This window comes from Rhipicephalus microplus, chromosome 6 (genome assembly GCF_043290135.1).
Source record: "Rhipicephalus microplus isolate Deutch F79 chromosome 6, USDA_Rmic, whole genome shotgun sequence".
NCBI lineage: Eukaryota > Metazoa > Arthropoda > Arachnida > Ixodida > Ixodidae > Rhipicephalus > Rhipicephalus microplus.
Window position 1 is genome coordinate 80915180 of NC_134705.1, and position 9797 is coordinate 80924976.

Sequence of the window (9797 nt, forward strand, 5' to 3'; positions counted from 1 at the left end):
GGCTCACGCTGTCGCGCGTCATAACGTGGCCCAGGTACCGCAGAGACTCCTGTATAAAACGAAATTTGTTTCCGTTCTATTTCAGTTTGTACTCTTGACAGCGTCGTAGGATGTGTTCAAGGTTTTCGTCATGCTGCTCTCTTGATCGACCACACTCTAGAATGTCGTCAATGACAATCGCTACGTCGTTGAGGCCCTCTAGCACTCGATACATGGCTCGCTGAAATTTTTTCGGTGCCGACGAGATTCCGAACGGCACCGTTAAAAAATTAGAGCGGTCACATGAAGTGCACACAGTGAAAATCTTGGAGCTTTCTTTATCTGGCTTGGTTTGCCATAAACCGCATGCTGCGTTCAAAACTCTAAATTAATGCGCCCCACTGATCGCAGGTGCAATGTGTTCCAGTGTTGGCAATGAATAGTGCTCGCAAAGCAGATATTTGCTTAGATCGAAAGGATTAAGGCAAATGCGTTCGTTCCCTCTTTTCGTAACAACGACCATGTTGCTGGCTCACCATGTCAGCTCGGTTCTTTCTCGGTGACTCCAGCAGTCTTCATGCAGTCGAGCACAGCTTTCGCCTTTATTTTTAATGCTATTGAAATCCACCGTGCTGGTTTCACTACTCCCCGGAAGCCGAGCCTGAACCTAAGATGGTAGACAATACCTTCCAGTTGACCTAAACCTTCAAACACGTCTTCATAAAGCTTGGAAGTGCCGTAAAGCTTTGTTTGCTCAATAGAGAAGACTCGTTGGAGCAAGCCACGCTCTTCGGCAACTGTACCGCTCAAGGCCACGGCGACTTTGTCATCCATGGTAGAAAAATGAGAATCTTCCTTTCGCTCGTTGCCACTTCAAGACGAACTTAATTCGTCACTTTTTTTTTGGAAGCCAAAGACTGTGTTTAAAACTACACATTGCAATGAAGTGGCTGCTTGTTTGTTGTTTTCTGCAGCTGGTTGCGGGCTATAACCGAGCATTTTGCACCTGTGTCTAGATTGCAAAAATAGGCTTTCCTTCTACCTGAACGGCGGCCATCCAGCGGTCGTCTTTCACACGATCATGCGATAGCATTTCTTACCAGAAATAGCCTTATTCCGCCTCAGCTGACGCTACTGCGTGCGCTTTCGAATGAAATTTTTTTTGCGTTTTTTTGCAGGCTATCGCAAAGTGATTTCTAAAACCACGTGTCCTGCTCGTGCGTCCTTTTGCAGAGCACACGCAGTCAGTCCGATGAACCTTTGCGCACTTTGAACAACGGTGGTCTTTTTCTTCAGATAGCGCGATCATTTCGGCTGCGTAATCGCTTTTCGGGCACTGCTGTATTTCTTCACACTGTTCTTTGCCCTGCTCACGAGAACAGTTTTCGTGAGAGAGGCACTTTCGGAGATGGGCTTTTTTGCAACTTTCTATCGCTGATTCCAAGAATAATACGGCTTCTTAGCATAGCCTCTTCAAGTTGTCCAAACTCGCAAATTTTTGCTAGCACTATGAGGTCTGTCAGCCAGTTGTTGACACTTTTACCGTCTTAGTGGCGGCGCTTTCCAAAGTGGAACTCATGGTGGGCTAAGTTTAGAGCTGGTTTGTCATCGTAATCATCATCATCAGCCTGACTACGTCCACTGCAGGACAAAGGCCTCTCTCATGTTCCGCCAGTTAACCCGGTCCTGTGCTTGCTGCTGCCAATTTATACCCGCAAACTCCTTAATCTCATCTGCCCACCTAACCTTCTGTCTCCCCCTAACCCGCTTCCCTTCTCTGGGAATCCAGTTAGTTACCCTTAATGACCAGCGGTTATCCTGTCTACGCACTACATGCCCGGCCCATGTCCATTTCCTCTTCTTTATTTTAACTATGATATCCTGAACCCCCGTTTGCCCCCTAATCCCCTCTGCTCTCTTCTTGTCTCTTAAGGTTACACCTACCATTTTTCTTTCCAATGCTCGCTGTGTCGTCCTCAATTTAAGCTCAACCCTCTTTGTAAGTCTCCAGGTTTTTGCTCCGTAGCTAAGTACCGGCAAGATACAGCTGTTATATACCTCCCTCTTGAGGGATAGTGGCAATCTACCTGTCATAATTTGAGAGTTCTTGCCGAATGTGCTCCACCCCATTCTTATTCTTCTGGTTACTTCAATCTAGTGGTTAGGCTCAGCGGTTATCACCTGCCCTAAGTAGACATAGTCTTTTACAACTTCAAGTGCACTATTACCTATCTGGAAGAGCTGCTCCTTTCCGAAGTTGTTGTACATTACTTTCGTGTTCTGCAGATTAATTTTAAGACCCACCTTTCTGCACCCCTTGTCTAACTCCGTAAACATGAGTTGCAATTCGTCCCCTGAGTTACTCAGCAATGCAATGTCATCGATGAAGCGCAGGTTACTAAGGTATTCTCCATTAACTCTTATCCCTAACTGTTCCCATTCTAGGCTTCTGAAAACCTCCTGTAAGCATGCGGCAAATAGCATTGGGGAGATTGTGTCCCCCTGCCTTACACCCTTCTTGATTGGTATTTTGTTGCTTTCTTTATGATAGCAACAAAATACAGAAGCTGGTTTGTAAAGTGCCTCAAACTTCATTTTCAGCACTTCAATGTCTGACTTCTCTTCGTCAAAATCAAAAGCGCTATACGCCTTGCACGTGTCCTCTTCGATAATCATAAGGTGGCGGCGAGTACCTTTTTTGGTAGATGGTTCAAATATACTGCCGTTTCGAAGAGCTCGAGCACCTGCCACCATGTCTTCCAATTTGTTCATACGTCTCCTGTGTTGTCCAGGCCTTTCGGTGGATGCAATAGCGCGGTGACTGGTACGTCGGCCTGCAGACGGCGTTCCCCCTTCTGCATGCTTGCAGCTGGTTGAGACCTTCAAGCTTACCCTGTTAGCTTGCTGCTCGTCCGCTGTTGGTTCGCCGGCTGCATGAATCGGCTGCAGTCCGACCCCTTATGAACCCATGTAGCTTTCACGGGTCATGGGCGTCCAAGCAGTATTTTATTGAACGATAGTGTGCTCTTGTGTTCATCGTATCTCGAGGGGCATTGCCGCGAAGCAAGGACGTGCCTGAATGCATATCTGTCACAGCCGCGTCCATTATGAAAATTTTCATGTCATAGGAGGTGGTTATATGAGCTTCACGTGTGAATTGCTTGTTTTGACACCTGTTTGATCGCGGGTAAAAAGAGGGTGTTTTAATGTGAAATGGGAGAACTAAGATTCGGGCTTGGACTTGGTCAGACGCCAAAGTGCTGCAGTAAAGCGTCTCTTCACCAGACTACGGCTCTTCCTTCGTGCTGCCACCGAGCACATTAGTTATCGACGAGCACCCATTCCGAACCTCAACAACTTCCCTCCTTAGCTAGTGTAGAAGCTAGCCGAGGAGCAGGAAAATAACTTCGTGCCTTAAAATTACTGAGTAGGCACAATGGATTCAGAATCATTGAGAGCCAACTATCAACTAGACGAAATTAACAACGTCATTTTGGTTCTACACGAAACAATATATGCTGATAATACCGGCGAAATGTGGCGAAATGAGTTCAAATCCAATACAGAATCATCCCTAAGGAGAGAGCGCTTGAAGCATTTTGTTTTGTCGTATTTGCAGTATTCTTTACGTTGACGGAATGAATGATATTCCAATGAAGAATTAGCTCTATAGAAGTGCTCTTCAAGCACTGCATTCTGTCTGAGTTGTGGTATTCGTTATCCTACAAATCTTCTTAACATACAAAATCTGCCAGACATCTACTGGAGACGCTTCACCTCTCTCATGACACCAAAAAGAAGGGCCGTCAAAAGCCATGTTACCACATTCGCATGAATTGAATCCTGGCCTATAGAACACAGGATTGTACTTACATTGATGTTATAAATTTTGGAAAGCCAGTGAGTTGAAGGCAGCGCATATTTCTCTCTCTATATATAAAGGTTATAGTCCTCACTTTATGGAGCTAAAAAGTCTGCATCAGTTCACACGACCGGATTTCCGGCGTTTACTCTTCAGGAATCCTGTCGAGGTCTCATGTTACAGGTGGCTCTAGTGCGTTTATATACGCTTAGTGTCAATGCACTTTTGTTTCAAATTTTTTTGAACGTCATCGCAGCATGCATCCACAAAAGACAAGGCCAAAAAAGAAAACACACGTGCTGATAAAGAGTTTTCCGGTCATGATATAATTAAAGTGTCAGCTGGTGCAATGTAGTTACGCTTCGCCGTATAAAATATTTGTAGAATATCTATGAGAAGCAGCCCTACGAATCAGCAACAAGCGTGGTGCGACACGAGCCATCTCAGCCGGCATGTGGGATGCTACTAGGGCTTCGTTGGCACATGTCTTACGGGAGTGTTGCATGCTATGTAGGCCAAACTGATTTTCTTAGGGTGCTATGCATTTTATAAATTGATTATTATATGAAATATAGAGCCCAAACACCGTTTTAAGATTACGTTTAAGAGACAACGTAGTAGAGGGCTCCGGAAATTTCGACCTTTTGGGGTTCTTGAATGTACACCTAAATCTCGGCCAACGGCACCTCAATAATTTTCGCCTCCATTAAAAATTCGTCCCTGACAGCAAGTCTTTTGGCGAAAGGCTACGTGATCAGCGAGCTGAGCCCAATAAGAACGTTTTTGGTATTCTTGCGAGCTTGCATGAGTATCCAAGATGCCCCGCCATCAAGTCGTTATTGTAAACCTTCCGTAACCTCTACACGCAATGTTGAAGGTAATACAAAAAAAGAAACTTGACTCGAAACGACCACAACCTCTTTAGGAGAGTGCCTTCTTGCAAGAAAAATGGCGCCAGTACTCGCTCGAACACCCCTGGAACAGCGAGTGAACGGTGGTGCGAGGTTTTTCAGAAGGCTCCTGAGTTCTGTGTCGGCAATCGGTCGCTCAGAGGAGTGTTCGATCGAGGTTTGATGGATACAGTTATTGTAAAGTAAAAAATAAATAAATGAATGTCCCCAGCTCATACCACAAGTATAGTATGCATCAACCAATACAAAAAAATGAATGAATGGGGTAAAAATCTAAAGAATTGTGATGATAAGAAAGGGGAGGAAAAAAATAAAACAAGAAAAGGAAACGTTCGAACGTAAGCGAAAGAAAAAGCTTTTTTTTTTTAAACTAGAAGCATTTTTTTGGGGGGTAGTGGGTGTCTAGTGTCTTGACCCTTCAATTTTGAAATTTTTGGGGGCTGTCGGTAATCTAGACTTCCTGGAGCTCGTCAGGGAAGTTGCAGAATCCAGTTATGGGTAGTTGCTTGGGAAGATCCACTGGGCGTCGTATGTCTTTTTGTCATTTTTTGTCACAAACAAGACAGATGTCTTCTGTATGTATGCAGTCAGGAAGAGAACCCCGCCTCATTTGGTTCGTGACACTTTCAGCTGAACAAGATATTCAGTATTGCGTTGTAATTTTTTTATTACTGGGGATGAGTCTGTCGGATCTATTCACTTCTGTGTTTTTTATCGCTTCCAATATTCGTGAATGGTGTATGTCTTTTATTATTTCAAACTTTATTTCGCCACTTCAGGGTGGTTTTACGTTTAATTAGGTAATGGTCGATATTCGTAGCATTTTGTTGTCAAACATGTACATGTATGTTCGTTTTTCATTCTTGATGTATACTGAAATGCCTTTAACCAATTAATATGTGACCTTATTTGTTAGTTCTATAATGTTAACAAGTGCATCATTTGAATAAGATTTGATTTAGTAGTATTTGATTGTTTAGTCCTGTGAAACATGATAATCGCTGTGTTGCTTTGCAAATTTTTGTATATCGCATTGACTTAAATGTACCTACATCCTCTGCTTCAAAACTTGAGCTGTATGCGGGTAAAAATTACTGGCTGGGCTAGTAATTTTATTGTTCTTGTCCGTGTGTACGATTTCTGCACCAGTAGGTTTTATCAGTTTTAGAGCAGTCAGTACATATAAGGTTTTAACTGATTTTGATGATGTGTCTGATGGTATCGCATACATCCTTATTCGGCTTGCAAACTGGTATATCAGCGTCATAGTTCTTTCGTTCAGACCTAAATATATACGGGTCTTTCACCATACTATTGAGACACCGTAGGGGAGGGTTACCGAAATTTTGGTCATCTTGTCTCTTTTAACATTCTCTGACACAGCACAGTACTCGGGCCTCTCTATTCCGCATCCATCGAAATGCGGCCGCCGCGGCCAGCATCGAACCCGGAACATTCGCGTCAGCAGCCGAGCACCGCTGCCACTGTTCCACGGAGGCATATATTTGTTTGGAGCTGGCTAGCCAGAAGATTGGTGGTGGACAACTTTAAGTGCCTGGAGTGAAGATAGGGTTGCATCTTTGATGTACGCCGTATGATGAAAAGGCACTACATCCCTGTCATGGCATCGTAAGCACAAAAAAAGCGGGGCTCATTTACAGCGTTCAAATACGATAGGCAAGGCGTTGGCACAAGTCAGAAATGACCGTTTGTAATGCCGAATGGAATGCAACGTCTGTTTGCGTTCTAATACTAGAACTATAAAATAATAATAATAATAATAATAATAATAATAATAATAATAATAATAATAATAATAATAATAATAATAATAATAATAATAATAATAATAATAATAATATAACGGAACACATCTCAAGTACATCCTGAAGATAGTAAAATTTTACGAAACGCATTTAACGAAAACGCAGTTAAAATTAACTGCAACGTGCAGCTCCCACAAAAACCGGGACAATCACTCGATGGTGCAGCTAACAAATATTGTTACGTGAGAAACCACTCGTCAACGAGTCACTTACCCTAAAGGCTGTTCACAAAATGTATTTGCAAGAGCGGTTGCAGCACTGGTCAGCCCAGCTCCAAGCTCGAGCAGCAAGTGACTTTCGCCCTATTCGTCGGGCCCGTCGACAATATCCGCTTCGGCAGCCTATAGCAATGTGACAAGTTCACAAGGATAGCTCTATAAAACTTCGGACACCGTTTCGTGCCAATTAGTTGGGGCATCACAATTGAAAATGAAAGGTACGAAATGTTTATATGCGCGCTGCGAAAGTACTGATTCTCCGAAATATCATGCAAAGGTGAGTAGACTAGCTACCACATTCATAAAATTCTCAAAATGCCACATGTACTGCAATTTCGGCAAGATTTGCCATTAGATTTGAGACTTCTGCTAACTGAACAGCTTCAATATACTTCGAACGTACGCTGCAACATCCCGGAGAGGAAAGATATTGTAGCTTTGTGCCAAAATGGATAAAGCTAGACCGATTTGGTAGTACTAACTCTACCACTAGAGCCCCGCTTAGATGGTAATATATTATAAGTTACAATCTGTTTAGGAAACTCACCTATCGTCTTTGAAGTATAAGCTGTAGCTCCATCAACATTTTCAAAAGCAATTGATCAATATACATTAAAAGCCGCTTGATGACTTAATGTCTGTATTCAGTTGAAACTTCTCTTCTGGTAAAATTGAAGTGTTATTGAAGTTTAATATTGAAATTAAAAGAGCTCTTACTAGAAGGTGCATGCTATGTTCATACGAGCATCCCAGAAACGTTCGTACAAGATAAAGAAAACTTCTTGCCAGACACGCTGGTTCCCTATGGCAGGGAACATCGAGAATTTTAGCTGAAATATTCAAGCACAACAGCTACTAATGAGGCACGCTGCGAAAAACCAGAACGGACAAGAATAGGACCCACGTATTTATTTCTGGCGCCAGTAGTCGGCACGTGAGACAGGCTAAACAATACAACACGTCGGCGCCCTTTGACTGTGCCTTCAGTCGACGACCAAAGCATCAGCCTTTCAAGTTAGGCTGATGCTCTTAAAACCATTTCTAGAGTGTTTCTGGCTGAATATTTACTGTAGCGGCCAAGAAATAGAAGGATTGGCGTCACTGAAGGTGCAGACAGTTTTTTTTATAAGGGGTTCATGACTTCATCGAGTACCTGTGTTGCGCGAGATTTCCGGTCAGGTAGCTTAGAAAATACACATAAAACCTACTGAAACGTTTCGTATGTATGGTTTCCGCACATACTCAATTATTGGACTACGGAGAGCCGTATAATGTGGGAAGGTCAGCATATAAGGGAAGCCGCGTGATGCAGAAAGGTCCGCACATAAGGAAAGCCAAATGATGCGGAAAGATCCGCAGATAAGGAAAGCCGTAATAATTATGCGGAAATGAAATGACCGTCCGAATCTGGTGCAAAGCAATTTAATGTGTAAATTGAATGAATGTCCACACATTGTTTACATGCAATACTGAGCACAAATCACAATACCCCTTAAAAGATGCATGATAAGGAAATGAACCATCGGTGTCTTTCCAAAGTCGTGACACGGGAGCAATATTAGCTTTTAAACAAAATATGTTAAGAAGCTACTGAATTAACATACTAGCGAGTATAAGTGGTAGTTACATCAATATAAAATAATGCAGTGTTTTATGCAAGACCTAAGAAAACCTATAAAATTAGTAAAATGCATTATAGAAGCAATATTATGCACATCAAAATCAGCCCTGCTACAATGGGTATTTTTTTACTTGTCTGTATGCTCCAGCTGTGAATAGCCACCCCACAGTGTTGATGGTACGTAAATGAGGTAACTTTTCATTGTCATTTAACGAGCTGCATCTAAGCCACAAGGTCGTGGCACAAAACATAATGCAAGAACAGCAATTTCTGATTGAAACCTTTGAACATATATAATGATTATAGCACTGTGAAGCTGTAGTGCTGTGTTTATCAACGCCTTTAGGAGATTCGCAAAATGCTGCTTGAAGCTCCGGCATCACTGTGGGTACGCGAGGTAACTGCCATGAACTTTGATGTGTACTTCATAGGCGCTCGAATATGTAAAGGATCGCCACAAATGGTGTGAGACATATAAGCAATCACTTTAGTTCACATGCACAAAAAATGTGACGCACGGCGTGAAACTGAAAAATAGAAGCACACAATCCTTCATTTTATGCAGATGTGAATATTAGAAGAAAGAAGTGAGCAAATTAGTTCAGCCAAATGCAAGAATACAGCATGCTTATCAGAGTGAAAATAACTAGGTTGCTGTTTTTACGTTTTTTAACAGTAGAGATAATCCAGTGAAATATCATCATAAAATCATGAACTAAATGCTGCCCGTACACTAAAATTTAGAAACTGACAGTAAAAGCCCTCGTTGTACAATTACAGTGCGTACATGTACTTTCCTGCATTTAAACAATACAGTTTGTGTGCAATAATGGCATTTTGAACAATGTTGTGACGTGAAACTATGCAACCTATGAAGGTTAAATATCACCATGAAAGCAAGCAGAATCATGCAGCTGCCATTCAAAATCTGTGCAAGCCAGACTACTATAGCTCACGTGCACAGAAATAGGGGAGCAAGAGCGACAGAAATGAACTGCCAACAAAAGATTTATGTGCTATCTGAATGAATGAACTGCTAACAGAAGAGCATGTGCCTTAACCTTGGTACTTACAACGTGCTCATCGCATGTGAAACGTCGATATTGAAAATAAGTGCACTATTAAGAATGTAAAAGGTGTGGTTAAACTGAACGACCCTGTAAAATGTGACCCATCATGACCTCACCTTTTTTCATAACAAAATCGACTAAGACTCCGACATATCATCGCGCAAGAAACAATCTTTAAAAAACCAAGTTCGAAGTCATAATTTTTAATGTGGCTACCATTGTTATAAAGAAAGAATCGGGCTCAACATGGCTAATGTTAGTTTTTGAGGCCTATGTTCACTCTACTAATGAACTATACAACAGAAAGCGC